Below are 18,819 nucleotides of genomic sequence, written 5' to 3'. Positions count from 1 at the left end.
TTACAGTCTGCGTTATCGATTTCAACGTCAGCTACAGGTAGTTTTTCCAATTTAGCAAACGAATAGTTGTTAAATGTAGTTGTTCCTGCGTTTTAAATCGCACAAATCGCTTTTGTCAGCTTCTAGATGCAAAATGTTGTACTCTTATAATCTCCATGGACGCACTGTAGAACACAACACAGCAACTGTTCTGTAGTTTTCGCCACATAAAAGGGATGCAGAAGGAAATGGCTGATGGAGACGTCTTATTTCTCTGGAATGACATGGCTGAAGAAAGGAATGGATTCTACCCATTGTACCACCTGTCATATACTATCATTATAGATGTGAGAGGGATTATCATGCATGTTTGTAGAATGGAATCTTGTGTGATTAAACCTTATATAAGTTTGAAGCAAGTCATATTATGTGCTCGCATACACCTAGATCACAGTGTCTTGTTGTCTAGAGTGTATGGAATGAGTTTGAGGCGTTCTAAAACGGTCCTAAATGAAAAATTTCAAGTGTTTAGTCTCGAAGAATATTTAAGAAATAGAAGATAGTGCATTACACTGGTCGGTGATTGTCCCCATCTCAATATAGATATAAAATAGAATGTTTCAGAATGCCTCAGACTCCTTCCATGTGCTGCACACAAAGCGTTTGGGTGTGTCAGATCACACGTAAGGATTTCTTTGAGACTCATGTATGTTTTACCCGCACAAGATTCAATTCTTTGGCCATGAACGATAACCTTTCTCGCATCTATAACGTGGCAACTCCGTGGCCAGAGACAAAACACGTCTTCATAAATCACATTCACATGTAAGAGATAACTTTTCCTTCTGATATCATGTACCACTGCTTGGACTGGTTTTTCCAAGAGACACATACACCTTGATGGATATTTATCTCTGATTTGCACGTAATCTCTGATCGAAAAGCTATGACGCTTACCTCTGTTCCTTACTATTCAGCAAGGCATAACCATCACCATTAAAAAAGGCTGTCCTGCCAAATCTAGAACGATTTGCAACATATAAGTACGAGACCTTCATGCTTCTGCTAATCTACAAACTGTTTCATTAGAAAAGCGAGTTTATAGACAGTGACTGCCTTAGGTGGGATACAAACAGCTGGAAAACCTTTGTCAATGCTAATTTCATTGGTTTCAACACAAAACAGAAAAATTAAGTTGCACTCGCTATTGAAGTTAGAGTCTGCCTCATGAAGAAACGAACGGAAGACAGAGGTGGTGGGAGGCGGTGGGGGGAGGGGGAGAGGGGGGAGTGGGGATGTGAACTTTACTGTTTTTCCATCACATCTGGTATACCTGCACAGCGCTGAGGAATTTCTCCAAGTCCACTGCATGATCGTTTCACATTACAACTCCTGATACTCATACCACTGCAAAACAGGTCAGATAGCTGTATTTAATGACAATTCGTTTGCTATAATAGTCAACTTACATGTAGACTAAGTGAAAATCGATTACACAGACTCCAACACTATTTATGTTTCTGTAGCCACCTTGCCGAATTTATAAAGTGCTCTGACAAAAGAACGTAGTATTAGGCTGATATTTGAAACTCCTCGGTGCAGATAGATATTTTGGACACTAAGAATCAATATTTGTAACACATCCTATACCATATGCTTCCATGTGATATAGATTCTATAAGCGTTTTCTGTGATGTGTCCATTGGATTATAAAAGGACCCCACTGTGCATCTAGAAGCTAGAAAGCAGATGACAGTGTTTTTAAAACTGCTAGAATAACCATATTTTATGTCAATTCGTATGCTACAATGGAAAACTTACATGTTTACTACGTGGAAATCGATTACACAAACTCCATCACTGTAGCACGGGGACAAGGTGGGCATCAGCGCATTTTGTTAGTGCAGGTTGCCTACATCAGGGGCACGTATGCACTCAGGGGCAAACCTATTGTTCTCCTTTGATTGACAGGTAAATAATCTATTGTATTCCTTTGCTTGACAGGTTCTTAACCTATTGTTGTGTTAAAAGGATCCTTCCTTTTGATTGACAGCCACTTAAGCTATTGTTCCACTGACCCTTCCCCCCACCCCCAACCCACTACCCTCCCATCATCACGCTGCTACAAGTGCACTTTCAGGTCTGAGTTATTGGAATAGCCCCTCCCACTCTTATCAATGTGATTGACTACTTAATTACATTGATCAATTAATTAACCTCTCACCCACTGGTAAACCTCCTCCCATCCACCCTCGACTCTCCTCACCAGAAAATGGCAGGAAGTTCAAATTCCATCAGGACAATGCAACACACCATGGCTACCTCCACAAACCGAAGAAAATGGCGGGAAAAAGGGCACTTTGGCTACCTCCACTAACCTAAGTCATCCGACCGCCACATCTTCCTAGGAAGTGGTGGGAAAACGACTCAGCCTGCACTGGACGTAAGTCTTTATACGTTCAGTCTTTATCTAAACAATTAGAGGCAGTTCTGGCTTCACGTGTGTTCAGCCCAAGGTCTGGGTCCAACTGACCTAGTGCACAGTATTGCCACCAGAGGGCGCTGACGTCCCTTCCATGACTTAATCCAAGATGGCGGTCTGGTGATGGAGAGGAAGGGTCTCATAACAGGAAATTCAAGGGTATATTGTTTATTTATGAGAAAATGAGTTTGTGGGGGTCGGATTTCTCTTGCTCATCATTCTCTGCTGTTTGAAAATACGTAGGTGTTGTAAGAAGTAATTACATGGAGCAAACATGTTGCATAGCCTAATGTTCCGCACTGTACTCTTCATGTCTTAACCTAATGCTTTGGCCTTTGTCAGCACTTAAGCTGTTGTTCTGTTAAGTGGTTTTCCATGTTACCCCCATTTCCTTTAGCTATTGTACCGCCTTTGATACCAAATTAAGTAATTAGTTATGTCCTCCAACCATTTTTTCGTACACTTTTCGAATTAACACGCTTCTGAACGCCATTTCTGGCGCATATTTCTTTGTCACCTACCCTCATAAACTACTGTACTGCGTTTTACATAAAAATTATGCAAATTAACCTAGCGTTCTGCAATTAACCTACTGTTCTGCTCCATTTCACCCACTCACGCATACCCTCCCCTTAACTATTGTACCGCTAACACCACATTGATATAAAAAAATTATGCAAATTAGTGAAATCGATATTCACATGTATGGGGTAGCTTTTTTTTAATTCGCAGCAACCTATTGCTCGGTGAAATCGATGTCATATAGTTTAAACAAAAGATCGCTAAAAAAAACATCCCGCACTTGACGCCCGACGCCAATGCTGCCGACTCTGCACACGACCCTGGGAGTTGAAATGAACCAGCGGTCCCCACGAAGTGATGACGTAGCCATCAGCTGCCAAACCAAGCGTAGGTGTCAGTTCAGTTCCCAAAAGTATGAGGCAGCGGCATCTGTTTCAAACATGACACCAGAGAAATACTTGTCGAAACACGTGTTCACCTAAGTACCATTTCTGATGTGATGACGCATAGATGCGATGCAGGTCCAGCACCAAGAGAGATGTTGCAATGCTTCCCAGAATAGCACAGGGTTCATTCTTCCTAGCAGTCCTAATGGGGCAGCCCATCTGTCACTGAATTCACTTGTCAAACTGCTGCTGATGCCAGTGTGCGAGCACTGTCAACCATTGTCTTCTGCAGACGAGAGTTTCAGCGCCAACATTATTTTGTACAGATCGCTACTTTGCACTGATAGTTAAACACCACAAAAGTTGTCTACAGTTCATCTAATTCATACAAGACTTACAAGAATATTGGGAGCCAGGAACATGTTTACCAGTCTAGCTACAATTAAATATTACGATTGCTGCTGCAGTCTGACACCGATCGATGTACCGGTAACGTCTCCTCTTGATGGCAGTGGTTCTGGAACGAAACTCAGTATCTGCCGAAAAAATATGGTATGCCTACACTCACACCGGCCATATGTCTCGATTCTCCTTAGTCCTAGGAAATTATCTGACAAAGTCGTCGAATCAGCGCCTCTGGAAGGTGCTGCATCCTGTCAAGATTCTATCAAATAAGTGTTATGAAGGACAGGCATCAGGAACTGTGTGTGATAATGAATACCACACCCAAGGACGTAATAGTTGGAAAGATATCACTGACGCCGGTTGGTGTACTGTAATCCCTTTTCTTTCCTTCTGCAGATGAGACTTTCAGCAGCAAAAACTATTTTACACAGATCGCCATATTGCAAGGGGAAACTAAAGCCGTAATTTCTCCCGAGGGCATGCAGCTTTACTGTATGATTAAATGATGATGGCGTCCTCTTGGGTAAAATATTCCGGAGGTAAAATAGTAGCCCATTCGGATCTCCGGGCGGGGACTACTCAAGAGGACGTCGTTATCAGGAGAAAGAAAACTGGCGTTCTACGGATCGGAGCGTGGAATGTCAGATCCCTTAATCGGGCAGGTAGGTTAGAAAATTTAAAAAGGGAAATGGATAGGTTAATGTTAGATATAGTGCGAATTAGTGAACTTTGGTGGCAGGAGGAACAAGACTTTTGGTCAGGTGAATACAGGTTTATAAATACAAAGTCAAGTAGGGGTAATGCAGGAGTAGGTTTAATAATGGATAAAAAAGTAGGAGTACGGGTAAACTACTACAAACAGCATAGTGAACACATTATTGTGGCCAAGATAGACACGAAGCCCACGCCTACTACAGTAGTACACGTTTATAGGCCAACTAGCTCTGCAGATGACGAAGAAAGTGTTGAAATGTATGATGAGATAAAAGAAATTATTCAGACAGTGAAGGGAGACGAAAATTTAATAGTCATGGGTGACTGGAATTCAAGAGTAGGAAAAGGGAGAGAAGGAAACATAGTAGGTGAATATGGATTGGGAGGAAGAAATGAAAGGTGAAGCCGCCTTGTAGAATTTTGCACAGAGCATAACTTAATCATAGCTAACACTTGGTTCAAGAATCATAAAAGAAGGTTGTATACCTGGAAGAATCCTGGAGATACTAACAGGTATCAGATAGATTATATAATGGTAAGACAGAGATTTAGGAACCAGGTTTTAAATTGTAAGACATTTCCAGGGGCAGATGTGGATTCTGACCACAATCTATTGGTTATGAACTGCAGATTGAAACTGAAAAAACTGCAAAAAGGTGGGAATTTAAGGAGATGGGACCTGGATAAGCTGAAAGAACCAGAGGTTGTAGAGAGTTTCAGGGAGAGCATAAGGGAACAATTGACAGGAATGGGGGAAAGAAATACATTAGAAGAAGAATGGATAGCTTTGAGGGATGAAATAGTGTTGGCAGCAGAGGATCAAATAGGTAAAAAGACAAGGGCTAGTAGAAACCCTTGGTTAACAGAAGAAATCTTGAATTTAATTGATGAAAGGAGAAAATATAAAAATGTAGTAAATGAAGCAGGCAAAAAGGAATGCAAACGTCTCAAAAATGTTATCGACAGGAAGTGCAAAATGGCTAAGCAGGGATGGCTAGAGAACAAATGTAAGGATGTAGAGGCTTATCTCACTAGGGGTAAGATAGATACTGCCTACAGGAAAATTAAAGAGCCCTTTGGAGAAAGGAGAACCACTTGCATGAATATCAAGAGCTTTGATGGAAACCCAGTTCTAAGCAAAGAAGGGAAAGCAGAAAGGTGGAAGGAGTATATAGAGGGTCTATACAAGGGCGATGTACTTGAGGACAATATTATGGAAATGGAAGAGGATGTAGATGAAGATGAAATGGGAGATATGATACTGCGTGAAGAGTTTGACAGAGCACTGAAAGACCTGAGTCGAAACAAGGTCCCCAGGGTAGACAACATTCCATTAGAACTACTGACAGCCTTGGGAGAGCCAGTCCTAACAAAACTCTACGATCTGGTGAGCAAGATGTATGAGACAGGCGAAATACCGTCAGACTTGAAGAAGAATATAATAATTCCAATCCCAAAGAAAGCAGGTGTTGACAGATGTGAAAATTACCAAACTATCAGTTTAATAAGCCACAGCTGCAAAATACTAACGCGAATTCTTTACAGATGAATGGAAAAACTGATAGAAGCCGACCTCGGGGAAGATCAGTTTGGATTCTGTATAGATGGTGGATCACATGAGGCAATACTGACCCTAAAACTTTTCATAGAAGATAGCTGAAGGAATGACAAACCTACGTTTCTAGCATTTGTAGACTTAGAGAAAGCTTATGACAATTTTGGCTGGAATATTCTCTTTCAAATTTTGAAGGTGGCAGGGGTAAAATACAGGGAGCGAAAAGCTATTTGCAATTTGTACAGAAACCAGATGGCAGTTATAAGAGTTGAGGGACATGAAAGGGAAGCAGTGGTTGGGAAAGGAGTGAGACAGGGTTGTAGCCTATCCCCAATGTTATTCAATCTGTATATTGAGCAAGCAGTAAAGAAAACAAAAGAAAAGTTCAGAGTAGGTATTAAAATCCATGGAGAAGAAATAAAAACATTGAGGTTCGCCGATGACATTGTCATTCTGTCAGAGACAGCAAAGGACTTGGAAGAGCAGTTGAACGGAATGGACAGTGTCTTGAAAGGAGGGTATAAGATGAACATCAACAAAAGCAAAACGAGGATAATGGAATGTAGTCGAATTAAGTCGGGTGATGCTGAGGGAATTAGATTAGGAAAGGAGACATTTAAAGTAGTAAAGGAGTTTTGCTATTTGGGGAGAAAAATAACTGATGATGGTCGAAGTAGAGAGGACATAAAATGTAGACTGGCAATGGCAAGGAAATCGTTTCTGAAGAAGAAAAATTTGTTAACATCGACTATAGATTTAAATGTCAGGAAGTCGTTTCTGAAAGTATTTGTATGGAATGTAGCCATGTATGGATGTGAAATGTGGACAATAAATAGCTTAGACAAGAAGAGAATAGAAGCTTGCGAAATGTGGTGCTACAGAAAAATGTTGAAGATTAGATGGGTAGATCACATAACTAATGAGGAGGTATTGAATAGAATTGGGGAGAAGAGGAGCTTGTGGCACAACTTGACTAGAAGAAGGGGTCGGTTCGTGGGACATGTTCTGAGACATCGAGGGATCACCAATTTAGTATTGGAGTGCAGTGTTGAGGGTAAAAATCGCAGAGGGAGACCACGAGATGAATATACTAAGCAGATTCAGAAGGATGTAGGCTGCAGTAGGTACTGGGAGATGAAGAAGCTTGCACAGGATAGAGTAGCATGGAGAGCTGCATCAAACCAGTCTCAGGACTGAAGACCACAACAACAACAACGCCATATTGCACTAACAATTAAATCCTGCAAAGTGCCCTTACATATCGTCAAATACGGAAAGACTCTTACTCAAATACACTGCTTCCCCACTGAGGACAGGAGCTTGAATATTGGAGCATGAAACTGATCTCCAACTCAGCAATATATCACTACGTACCGTGTTGATGTAGTAAACATACAGTTCTTATCCTGCACCATACAAAATCGCGCCTTTTACATCATTCCTACATATACCACGAAGACAGACAGCATAAGCACATGCACCATAGGTATACTCGTGGCACTAGATATTTTCTGCAAGGTCAGGTAGTCATCCACTCCCAATGCGTGATGAGAGTGCCCTCAGTTGATCGAAGTCACTCTCAGAACTCTTGTGCAAAGACTGGCTCGTTTCCCCTCGGCACAAACACGTTACTGTTTCTGGCCTGGACCTGTTTGCTTTTCTATGCACTTCTCCATACTCTGGGATTACAAGAACACATGTAATTTTGCATGGTTTGATAGACTATCATACCATATTCGTGGTACTTCTCGATATCAAGCACATAGTAGTATCCTACTGATCGCTCGCGCAACATAACTCTGAAGATATAGACTGGAAATTATTTCTCTACAAACCCGAACCTTTAGTGATGTGGAACGTACTGTAACCACTGAGTAACTAGAAACGTATCCCGTCTGCAAAGACCTTTACGTGAGAACTCAAAAAAATAGAGGAAACTGATATTTCCACTCACGAATACTGATGTCGGTGATGTAACAGATTCCAAATAATCCGTATAATTTAGAAAGTCAACTAAGGTGTTACTGATGTCTAGAGAACCAGCAAACGTGACTTCCACCTGTCTTTCACCTGCTAGATGCACGCACCACAATCGATGTTCTCTCAACTAAATAAAGATGCGAAATGTGAAGAAGCAGGCAACTGAGCAACTTACATGGGAGGGAATAAGGCCCCAGTGCAGATAAAGATCCATGTTGAATCTTCTCAGATTTCCACACGATCACGAAAACTATCCAACACATACTAAGTATTAGCTCGCTATTGGCCGTGTAGATGACGATATGATTAAGTCAGCTACGTTCCTTCACTCCCAACAGACCTCTCTGTATGGGCAGCTGCTGCCATTAACGGGAAATGTGAATTATTACCACCACAAGACAGGCCTCTGCATTCGGAAGGCTCCTACAGTTAATGGGAAACGTGAATCATTCCCGCCACAGGTCACCGGCGCTACACGCCAAACACGCATAGACAGAATCGTCCTAGGAACAAACCGGCCTCATATATTTTTGATAGCTATACTTACAATGAAATGTTACGATCATGATCTCAGTTGAACAACATTCGACAATGAGCGAAGTATCGGAAAACAGCCTGCTGACGGCTGAGGCTCTGAATATAGAAATATCTGTGCCAGTCTTATGACTTGACATACTCTTCCGTTTGCTATCATAGTATTCCTAGTCAAATCCATACTTTCCTTACGACTGGATATAGTCGTTTATTTTGCACATGTCAGATCACAAACACATACTTTATAAGCCTGATGCTGAAGGGGACCTATCATGAAGCCCCTACTACTAAGTATAATACTTCGCCAATAAATGATTGCCAGACACACGAAATAATACTGACCGAGAATCAACGATGGTTGGACATCTCTCAAAAGTTTTTCTTGCGAGCAGTACCACTGTGTCTTAGAAAGAGAGGCGTAATCGTCTTACAAACCGCAAGATATTAAAAAACACAACCATATTAACATTACAAGCGCTCTTGGTTCTACAGATGCAGTGTATAGTATCAAACCAACGGTGCAGTTACACATCGCCGACAGTGCAACTTCGTAATAAAATTAATGAATTTTGCAAGCGATTCGGCTAAGGAGCGTGGTATGAAACCGGTACTTACAACTCCCTCACACCGCCACCGCTAGATATTTCTCCAGTATTTGTCAAGCATTCTGTCTTGATGCCATGTCAGAGGTTCGGTGGTATATCGACTGGGTTATAGGTGATGGTTGATTGAGAACGATCACAAACAGTAGTAGATGGTGTGCTGATTAAGGTCTTAAGAAATGTACACTAGCTTTTCAGATGTCTAGTGCTACGCTTTGGGTAGAAATGCTGTCTGGGATTTGGATTCAAGTCTTTCCATTACACCACATACCTGCGTTAGATATTACGGAGAAGTCCTTCAATGATTACAGCGACTAGTGAATCGTATTTCTAGCACTCTCAGATCTGAAACCTATCTGCTACAGTAAAATTCCAACGTGGTTTTAGGTAGTCCCTATGCATCTTGGAATTGCCCCTCAGACTGCACTACCACCTCTGCAGCTTAGTGCATGTGATCTTTCCAATGTAAGTTGGAACTGAGTAGAAGTCGGAGAAGAATCTACCACCTTCTCAACTCATGTAGAAACAGGCTAAGTAGAGTTACTGTGACAGGACTGTCATTTGATGGAAATGGGAACTGGGAGAAGGACGAGGATATTGCTACTACACTGTGGTGTGCCCCCAAACTACATACAAGCTCTGCAGATCCACCTCCCTCAGCGACCATTCACGTCTATCACCCCAACATGCTATCTTTGATATTCTGTACCATCCAACAAAGAAAAATTACGTACTATAAAAGCTCGACTGACTTCATCCAATAGAGAACACAATAATATTTTTACCACATTCTCTCCTCTCATATATCGAAAATAAATACCATCTGCTTTCCAGCGCAGAGCACATGTGATGATCCTATTAAATATGCAGCTATTGATCCATTGCAAGGACTAGTGTAGAAGTGCATCGCCTGCACTCTCTGAGGATGACCTTATCCCACAAACCACACTGTAAGTCGAAGAGATCCTCCCTGCGACCCTGTGTCGTTGTTTGATACATTGTTTTTTTTTCTTCTGTAACATGCTTTGTACAATGCCATACTTTTTTTTTGTTCCACCACGACTTCGAATTCTGTGTCAGGATCTAAACTGACATTAACACATTCTGATCCATTGCCTCTCGCAGAAAACTAGATTCGAATGGTGTAAATCATGTTGTTACTGCAGATACCATAAAAAGCCACACACACTGGATGATTTTAAATAAAAGACAGCTACGACATAAGGAAACTGTAAGAGTTTGGTGGCGTTGTGGAGAGTTTACAAACCACAGTCCCAAGGTGATTGACGACCTCTACATTTAAACTTATCTGTCACAAGGACGGAAGAGCTGATGGCTCTGCGTTCTTTTTAGAGTGATTCCTCGTATTGCAATCATGTGAGCGATCACTGTTTTGGTGCTAGCCATCCCCAGAAGGTGTTGCTTCTCCACCAAAACTCTTTCTCCAACTCAAACAAGCAATGTCAGTCAGTCTTTATGTGGAAGCCAACAGCGTACCAGTGGATGGATTGGATGGAAAAGACGCCGTCGGTGTACTCTAATAATAAGCATCACAGTTGATAGTGCGAACAATTTTAGCAATTTTACAGTACTTTCAACACCGAGCAATGCTGCGACAACATGTTTCCCAATTTCACTATCATAGCTAAATGGCCGCTTCTCTTCTTTGTGAGTATCATGTGACTGCGAATGTAGATAGACGACTGTTCAGTACCTCCATTCATTGTTAATTCTCGAATATATACATCATCAAAGTATACCAGACATACTTCTAGCACCTCGAGCATAGTGCTTAATTTACGATCTACCTCTATGTGGATGGGAGTTGTAGAGCATTCTCGCAGTCTTAGGTTAAAATTAGAGACTGGAAGACCCCCTCACACTGTCTGTGTTTGACCAACCCGCTCTGCAGCACCGTTACCGATTTAATCTGCAGCTGACCAGAAGTAGACGGCTACACTCCGCATCTTGTGAATGAATGGAGCTAGCCGAGTCCTCACCTATCCAAGTGCACAAGATTTCTCCAGATGCACCCATGTCGAAGAGGTTAGCACCGCTTATCGGTGTATAGTAGTAGATTTGAAAGTGTTGTGCTGTAATAGCAGAAGGTTAAGAAAAACAAGAAACGGGTGATTTTTATGCATGATGGAGCTCCAGACGTGTGGAGTTCGAAACATTTTGCGTAAATCAACTACGCTATCAATTTTAAAGTATTGTTCCAGTGTCTGAGGTCAGTACCAGGAGGGTATTGGTAAGGAGAATATAAACACGCACACTCCTAAGGCTAGACGGTTCTGCGCTTAAAACAGGCTATAATGTTAGATCGCTTCAGTTTCCGTCCTATCAGCTGTGTGGAACGCAACACTGTTAATATTTCATTGTAAGAAATATGTTTCCAACGCATGACTTACATCCTTTTTGTAGTTTTCTCTACGATAAACTATGGTAACAAACTGTAATACGAAAAAACTACTTCCTTAAAACAGTGTCTGTGTGCACAGTGAGATGTATAGCGTCCACTGTTCACATCCGATCACGGTACAGAAATTATACTATGCCCGCATCAGTCCTATATAAAATGATCGTTAGTAATGGAGAATACCTCTTACAAGGAACTAGATAATCGCATAGCAGCGGCGTCCAACTTGTGAAATTACAGGTCATGCCTTCAGTAACTTTGTAAACAGCACATCTGTCAAGCAGACGTATACGCAAGGGATTGCAATATCTCCCAAACACCTAACGCTATCTTAGTTATGGAAACTGAAGTATCGATTTTTCACTTAAGATACGACAAGGGGTTGGTGTACATCGCATAAATCTTCTTTCATTTAGCAGATAGTGCCATGTTTCATCACACACGAGATGGAAGTCCTCTGATGACGGAGAGGTTTACTGTTAACGATCACATGTAGATAGTGCTCTAAGTCAGATACAGAACACGAGTCGAACACAGGCTATGTCACACAACTGAAGCTTCCTGACAGAACATCAGGAAAAAAATCGTCAAATGACCTGCAACAACTTCTCCCAAGAAAAACTTATAAGCCATGTCCACCCTTATTGATTCTCGGCCACTATTATTTCGTTCAAAATGGTTCAAATGGCTCTGAGCACTATGGGACTTAACTTCTGGGGTCATCAGTCCCCTAGAACTTAGAACTACTTAAACCTAACTAACCTAAGGACATCACACACATCCATGCCTGAGGCAGGATTCGAACCTGCGATGGTAGCGGTTGCGCGGTTCTAGACTGTAGCGCCTAGAACTGCTCGGCCACTGTGGCCATAAGGAAGGTATGGATTTGACGTGGAATACTGTGATAGCAAAGGGAAGAGTTTGTCACTGGCCGGCTATTATTTCGTATCGTAGGCAATCATCTACTGCGGAAGTATTATACTCAGTAGTAAGGGGTTCAGGATAGGTTCCCCTTGAACATCAGGCTTATAAAGTATGAGTTTTTGTTCTGACATGTGCAAAAGAAATGACTACGTCCAGTCATAAGGAAGGTATGGATTTGACGTGGAATACTGTGATAGCAAAGGGAAGAGTATGTCAAGTCATAAGAATGGCACAGATATTTCTATTTTCAGAGCCACAGCCGTCTTCAGGTTGTATTTCCGATACTTCACTCACCGTCAAAAGTCGTTCAGCTGAGATTGTGATCATAACATTTAATGTAAGTAGAGCGATCAAATATATATGAGGCCCGTTTTTATGGTAGGACGATTATGTCGATGCCTGCTTGGCGTGCAGTGCCCGTGTCCTGTGACGGGAATGATTCACGTTTCCCGTTAACGGCAGGAGCTGTCTGAACAGAGAGGTCTGTTGGGAGTGTAGGAACATAGCTGACTTAATCATATCGTCATCTACACGACTGAATAGCGAACTAATACTTAGTATGTGTTGGGTAGCTTACGTGATAGTGTGGAAATTTAAGAATATTGAACATGAACATGTGTTTCCACTGGTCCATTATTCCCTCCCATGTAAATAGCTCGGTTGACTGCCTCTTCGCATCTTTATTTATTTGAGAGAACATCGATTGTGGTGTGTGCATCTAGCAGGTGAAAGACAGGTGGAAGACACGTTTTCTGGTTCTCTAGATATGAGAAACACCTCAGTTGACTTTGTAAATTATAGGGATGATTTGGAATCTGTTACATCAGTATTCGCGAGTGGAAATATCAGTTTCCTCTATTTTTATCGAGTTCTTACATAAAGGTCTTTGTAGCAAGGATAAGTTTCTAGTTACTCAGTGGTTACAGTACGTTCCACATTGCTAAAGGTTCGGGTTTGTAGAGAAATAATTTCCAGTCTATATCTTCAGAGTTATGTTGTGCGAGCGATTGGGAGAATACTACTATGTGCTTGATATCGAGATGTATCACGAAAATGGTATGATAGTCTACCAAACCACTCAAAATTACATGTGTTCTTGTAATCCTAGAATCTGCATATGTGTGTACAAAAGCAAGCAGGTCCGGGCCAGAAACAGTAACGTGTTTGTGCCGAGGGGAAACGAGCCAGTCTTTGCACAAGAGTTCTGAGAGTTTCTTCGATCAACTGAGGGCACTCTCGTCACGCATTGGGAGTGGATGACTACCTGACCTTGCAGAAAATATCTAGTGCCGCAAGTATACCTATGGTGCATGTGCTTATGCTGTCTGTCTTCGTGGTATATGTAGGAATGATGTAAAAGGAGCGATTTTGTAAGGCGCAGGATACGAATTGTATGTTTACTACATTGACACGGTACATGGTGATATATTGCTGGGTTGGAGATTGGTTTAACGCTCTAATATTCAAGCTCCTGTCCTCAGCGTATTTGAGCAAGAGTCTTTCTGTTTTTGACGATATGTAGGGGAACTTTGTAGGGTTAAATGTTGGTGCAATATGGCAATCTGTGTAAAATAGTTTTTTGCTGCTGAAAGTCTCATCTGCGGAAAGAAAGAAAAGGGATTACAGTACACCAACCTGCGTCAGTGATATCTTTCCAACTATTACGTCCTTGGGTGTGGTATTCATTATCACACACAGTTCCTGACGCCTGTCCTTCATAACACTTATTTGATAGAATCTTGACGGGATGCAGCACCTTCCAGAGGCGCTGATTCGACGACTTTGTCAGATAATTTTTTAGGACTAAGAGGAATCGAGACATATAGCAGGTGTGAGTGTAGGCATACCATATTTTTTTCGGCCACTGTACAGATATAAAAGATAACTGCACTGTTTGTGTAAAATGTATATATATTGCAATGTAATGTTACTGTGGCTTATGTTGTGGCATGACCAGAGAAAATTAGTGTGTGTCCTATCAAGAGGAACATATAGATTTAGCACATCGATAACCACGAAGATATGAGAGAGATTTTTACGTGGAAAATTATGTGCCCTGCAGATACTGAGTTTCGTTCCAGAACCACTGCCATCAAGAGGAGACGTTACCGGTACATCGATCGGTGTCAGACTGCAGCAGCAATCGTAATATTTAATTGTAGTTAGACTGGTAAACATGTTCCTGGCTCCCAATATTCTTGTAAGTCTTGTATGAATTAGATGAACTGTAGACAACTTTTGTGGTGTTTAACTATCAGTGCAAAGTAGCGATCTGTACAAAATAATGTTGGCGCTGAAACTCTCGTCTGCAGAAGACAATGGTTGACGGTGCTCCCACACTGGCATTAGCAGTAGTTTGTCGGGTAAATTCAGTGACAGATGGGCTGTCCTGTTAGGACTGCTAGGAAGAATGCACCCTGTGCTATTCTGGGAAGCAATGCAACATCTCTCTCGGTGCTAGACCTGCACAGCAGCTATGCATCATTGCACCAGCAATGGTGCATGGTGCTTAAGTGAACAAGTGTTTCGACAGGTATTTCTCGGGTGTCATGTATGAAAATGTGCCACTGCCTCATGCTTGCAGGACCCGAACTCACACCTATACGTGGTTTGGCAGCTGACGGCCATGTCGTCACGTCGTGGGGACAGCAGGTGCATTTCGACTCCTGGGGACAAGTGGTGGGATGTGTTTTTTATTAGTGATCTTTTGTTTAAACTACATTTCATCGATTTCACTGATCAATAGGATGCTGTGAATTTAAAAAAAACTACCCTATACATGTGAAGAATATTGATTTAATTAATTAGCATACATATTTTATATCAACATGGTGTTAGCAGTACAATAGTTAAGGGGAGGGTATGCGTGAGTGGGTGAAAATGAGCAGATCAGCAGGTTAAGTGCAGAACACTAGGTTAAGTTGCACAATTTTTATGTAAGACGCTGTACAATAGTTTTAGGGGGTGGGTGACAAAGAACAATGCGCCAGAAATGTCGTTCAGAAGCATGTTAAATTCGAAAAGTGCACCAGAAAATGATGGGAGGACATAAGTAATTAATTAATTTGGTATCAAAAGCGGTACAGTACTTAAAGGAAATGGGGGTAACATGGAAAACCACTTAACAGAACAATAGCTTAAGTGCTGTCAAAGGCCCAGACATTAAGTTAAGACACCCAGAGTACAGTGCCGAACATTGGGTTATGCAACATGTCTGCTCCATTCAATTGCTTCTTACAAGACCTACATGTTTCAAAACAGCACAGAATGATGAGCAAGAGAAATCCAAACCTCACAAACTGAATTTTTTAAATAAATAAACAATATACCCTTGAATTTACTGTTATGAGACCCTTCCTCTCCACCACCATCTTGGATTACGCCATGGAAGGGACAACAGCACCCTCTGGTGGCAGTATTGTGTACTAGGGCAGTTGGACTCCGGACCTCAGGGTGAACACACTTGATGGTGGTACTGCCTCTAATTGTTTAAATAAAGACTGAAAATAAAGACCTATGTCCAGCACAGGCCGAGTCCTTTTCCCACCAATTCCTAGGAAGAGGTAGCGGTCGGATGACTTAGGTTAATGGAGGTAGCCCAAGTGTCCTTTTTCCCGCCATTTTCCTAGGTTAGTGGAGGTAGCCAAAGTGCCCTTTTTCCCACCATTTTCTTCGGTTAGTGGAGGTAGCCATGGTGTGTTGCATTGTCCTGATGGAATTTGAACTTCCTGCGATTTTCTGGTGAGGAGAGGGGAGGGAGTTTACCAGTGGGTGAGAGGTTAATTAATTGATCAATTTAATCAAGTCAATCAAATTGATAAGAGTGAGAGGGGCTATTCCAGTAACTCAGACCTGAAAGTGCACCTGTAGCAGTGTGATGGGTGGGTAGGGCAACCCACACTAACAAATTGCACTGATTCCTGCCTTGTCCCCCTAATAACTATCACACCCGCCTTGTTCCCCTTCCCACTATTTACTAGTCTACAGCCACTCTTAACTGAATTTATAAAGTGCATTAGTTTTGTATCTGGTGGAGTAAGTACACTTAACAGCAACTCGTTTGCTATATATTGCTAACTTGAATCGTTCTTCGGCTTTGTATAGTATAGTAGAAGTGGATACAGTACTAAGGTTTGCTGGAAGGGTTCTCAGAAAAAAAGGAAAAATGGCATATGTACCCTAAGTTGGGTCTGCTATGGGCGCATGTGTCTGATACACAATCGCGGTGGTCTTGTATCTACATATTGATGGATGCTGAAGTCTGCTGCAGTTGTTCAAATAAATAGACACATTGAACCTTCCTGGCAGATTAAAACTGTATGATGGACCGAGAGCCGAACTCGGGACCTTTGCCTTTCACCTTTGCCTGTGGCTAAGCCATGTCTCTGCAATAACCTTTCTTCCAGGAGTGCTAGTTCTGCAAGGTTCGCAGAAGAGCTTCTGTGAAGTTTGGAAGGTAGGAGACGAGGTACTGGCAGAATTGAAGCTGTGAGGATGGGTCATGAGTTGTGCTTGGGTAGCTCAGATGGTAGAGCTCTTGGCCACGAAAGGGAAAGGTCCCGAGTTCGAGTCTCGGCCTGGCACACAGATGTAATCTGCCAGGAAGTTTCATATCAGTGCACACTCCGCTGCAGAGTGAAAATCTCATTCTGGAAATAAACACATTCATATCCTACCACACATGTGACTAAACCGCTTTGGCTGTGATGTGTGACTTTGTGGTGGTTGGCGTGGATGGTTTACTGATCTCCAGCTTGTGGTGTTTATTTAGATAAACAAACACTCCTTCATTATTCTACTCTACAACTTACTGACCAAAAGTCTTAAGTCTCATGCCTCCTCCTTGTGCAGTTAATGTCTAACATCACTGTGTCGTTACATTTCACTTGAAAACATGTACGACCATGAAATAATACTATAGCGGCAGGAAAACAAGTGCATGCTCCTGCATGCATCCTGATTTCTTCTGTCTTCAAGGTTCTCACACAAGATGTGGATTTTGCTGCTACCTGTCGCAGCTGCATGTTCTGTAAACTCTAACATTAATGTTTCATGATGGGAATGGTGATGGGTCTCATTGGGGCGACATACCTCTTATTGCTGTTGGTCAGGAAGCTTGCAGAGAGTGCCAGCCACCAACACCGATAGCTTCACTATACTGACAGTGTCATCCCCCACTGGTCAGATGCTTGGGAGCTCTACTCGTCTGCAGTCTCTGGACCATGCAGACAGGATGTGCTGTGATCTAGTGGCTGACACTGGTGACAGTTTCTCTTTATTAAACGGCATGGATAAGGAAAGGAATGGACTATTACTCTTGTAAGATGTAATTTAGTCAAGTAGGTACATTTATCATCACTGATGATCATTTTACAAGAATGATGTGAAACTGTCATAATTTTCTAATCAAAATCAAAACATGAATTCCTTGAACTGTTGACAATGTTATAAATGGTACATTTCAGAAAGAATCGATGCTGTGCTTAGTTTTCAAGGTAATAGTTTCACCCTCTTAAAGTATGCAACCATAGTGTCAGCAGCTCTGTACAAGAGAAATTTGCTGAGTGAACATGTTAGGTGCTTTCATACATTGGAATATTAACAGCGTCGCATTCCAGATGACAAAGAGGTCAGAAACCATGCAGTTAAAAAATTAGAGCACATTTAAGTGCGAAATCGTGTAGCCTTAGGAATGTGTCTGAAGTTGTGTTACCTTACAGAGCGCTTCAATTATGTGGGGACAGAGCCTGTATTGGGTGAAAGGTTAGGGATGTCAGCTTGCACTGGCTGCTCCATATCCATCCGCACTGGAGAAAGTGACCTCTCTACAGTGGCGGATACTGCATTCTGCAGCATTCAGGCGCCAGTTTGTCAACAGCTGTTGAGTGACACTCATCGTGCTATGTCCTCTGGTCCTGGTAGTAGAGGTGGCACAGTGGCAGTTGTGGCTGACACGAAACTTCACAATGCCCATGGACACGACTATGCCTTGTGTAGTGTTTGTTTTAATAAAGACACAAGTGAATACCTCCCCTATTCCTTTTCCCACTAAATGTAACAGTGACAAGTGTTTGACAACCAGGACAAGCAAATTTTGTTAATTTTCGCATCATTTTAGACATAGGAGAAGTGAGCACTTGAGTCTGAAACTTATGGTAGCTGGTGGTGGAGGGTGGAGGTTGAATTGTTTCAACTGTGCTGTGTCAGAGTGGTGAGAAGCTCAATTATTTAAACATTAATATCAGAGGGTATTGTTTAAACACAGCACTAGTGGACTTTGGAAATGTTAATACATATGATAGTGATAACCATACAGT

This window comes from Schistocerca nitens, chromosome 1 (assembly GCF_023898315.1).
Source record: "Schistocerca nitens isolate TAMUIC-IGC-003100 chromosome 1, iqSchNite1.1, whole genome shotgun sequence".
NCBI lineage: Eukaryota > Metazoa > Arthropoda > Insecta > Orthoptera > Acrididae > Schistocerca > Schistocerca nitens.
The sequence above is the reverse complement of the archived record's forward strand: the minus strand, read 5'-3'. Positions refer to the sequence as shown.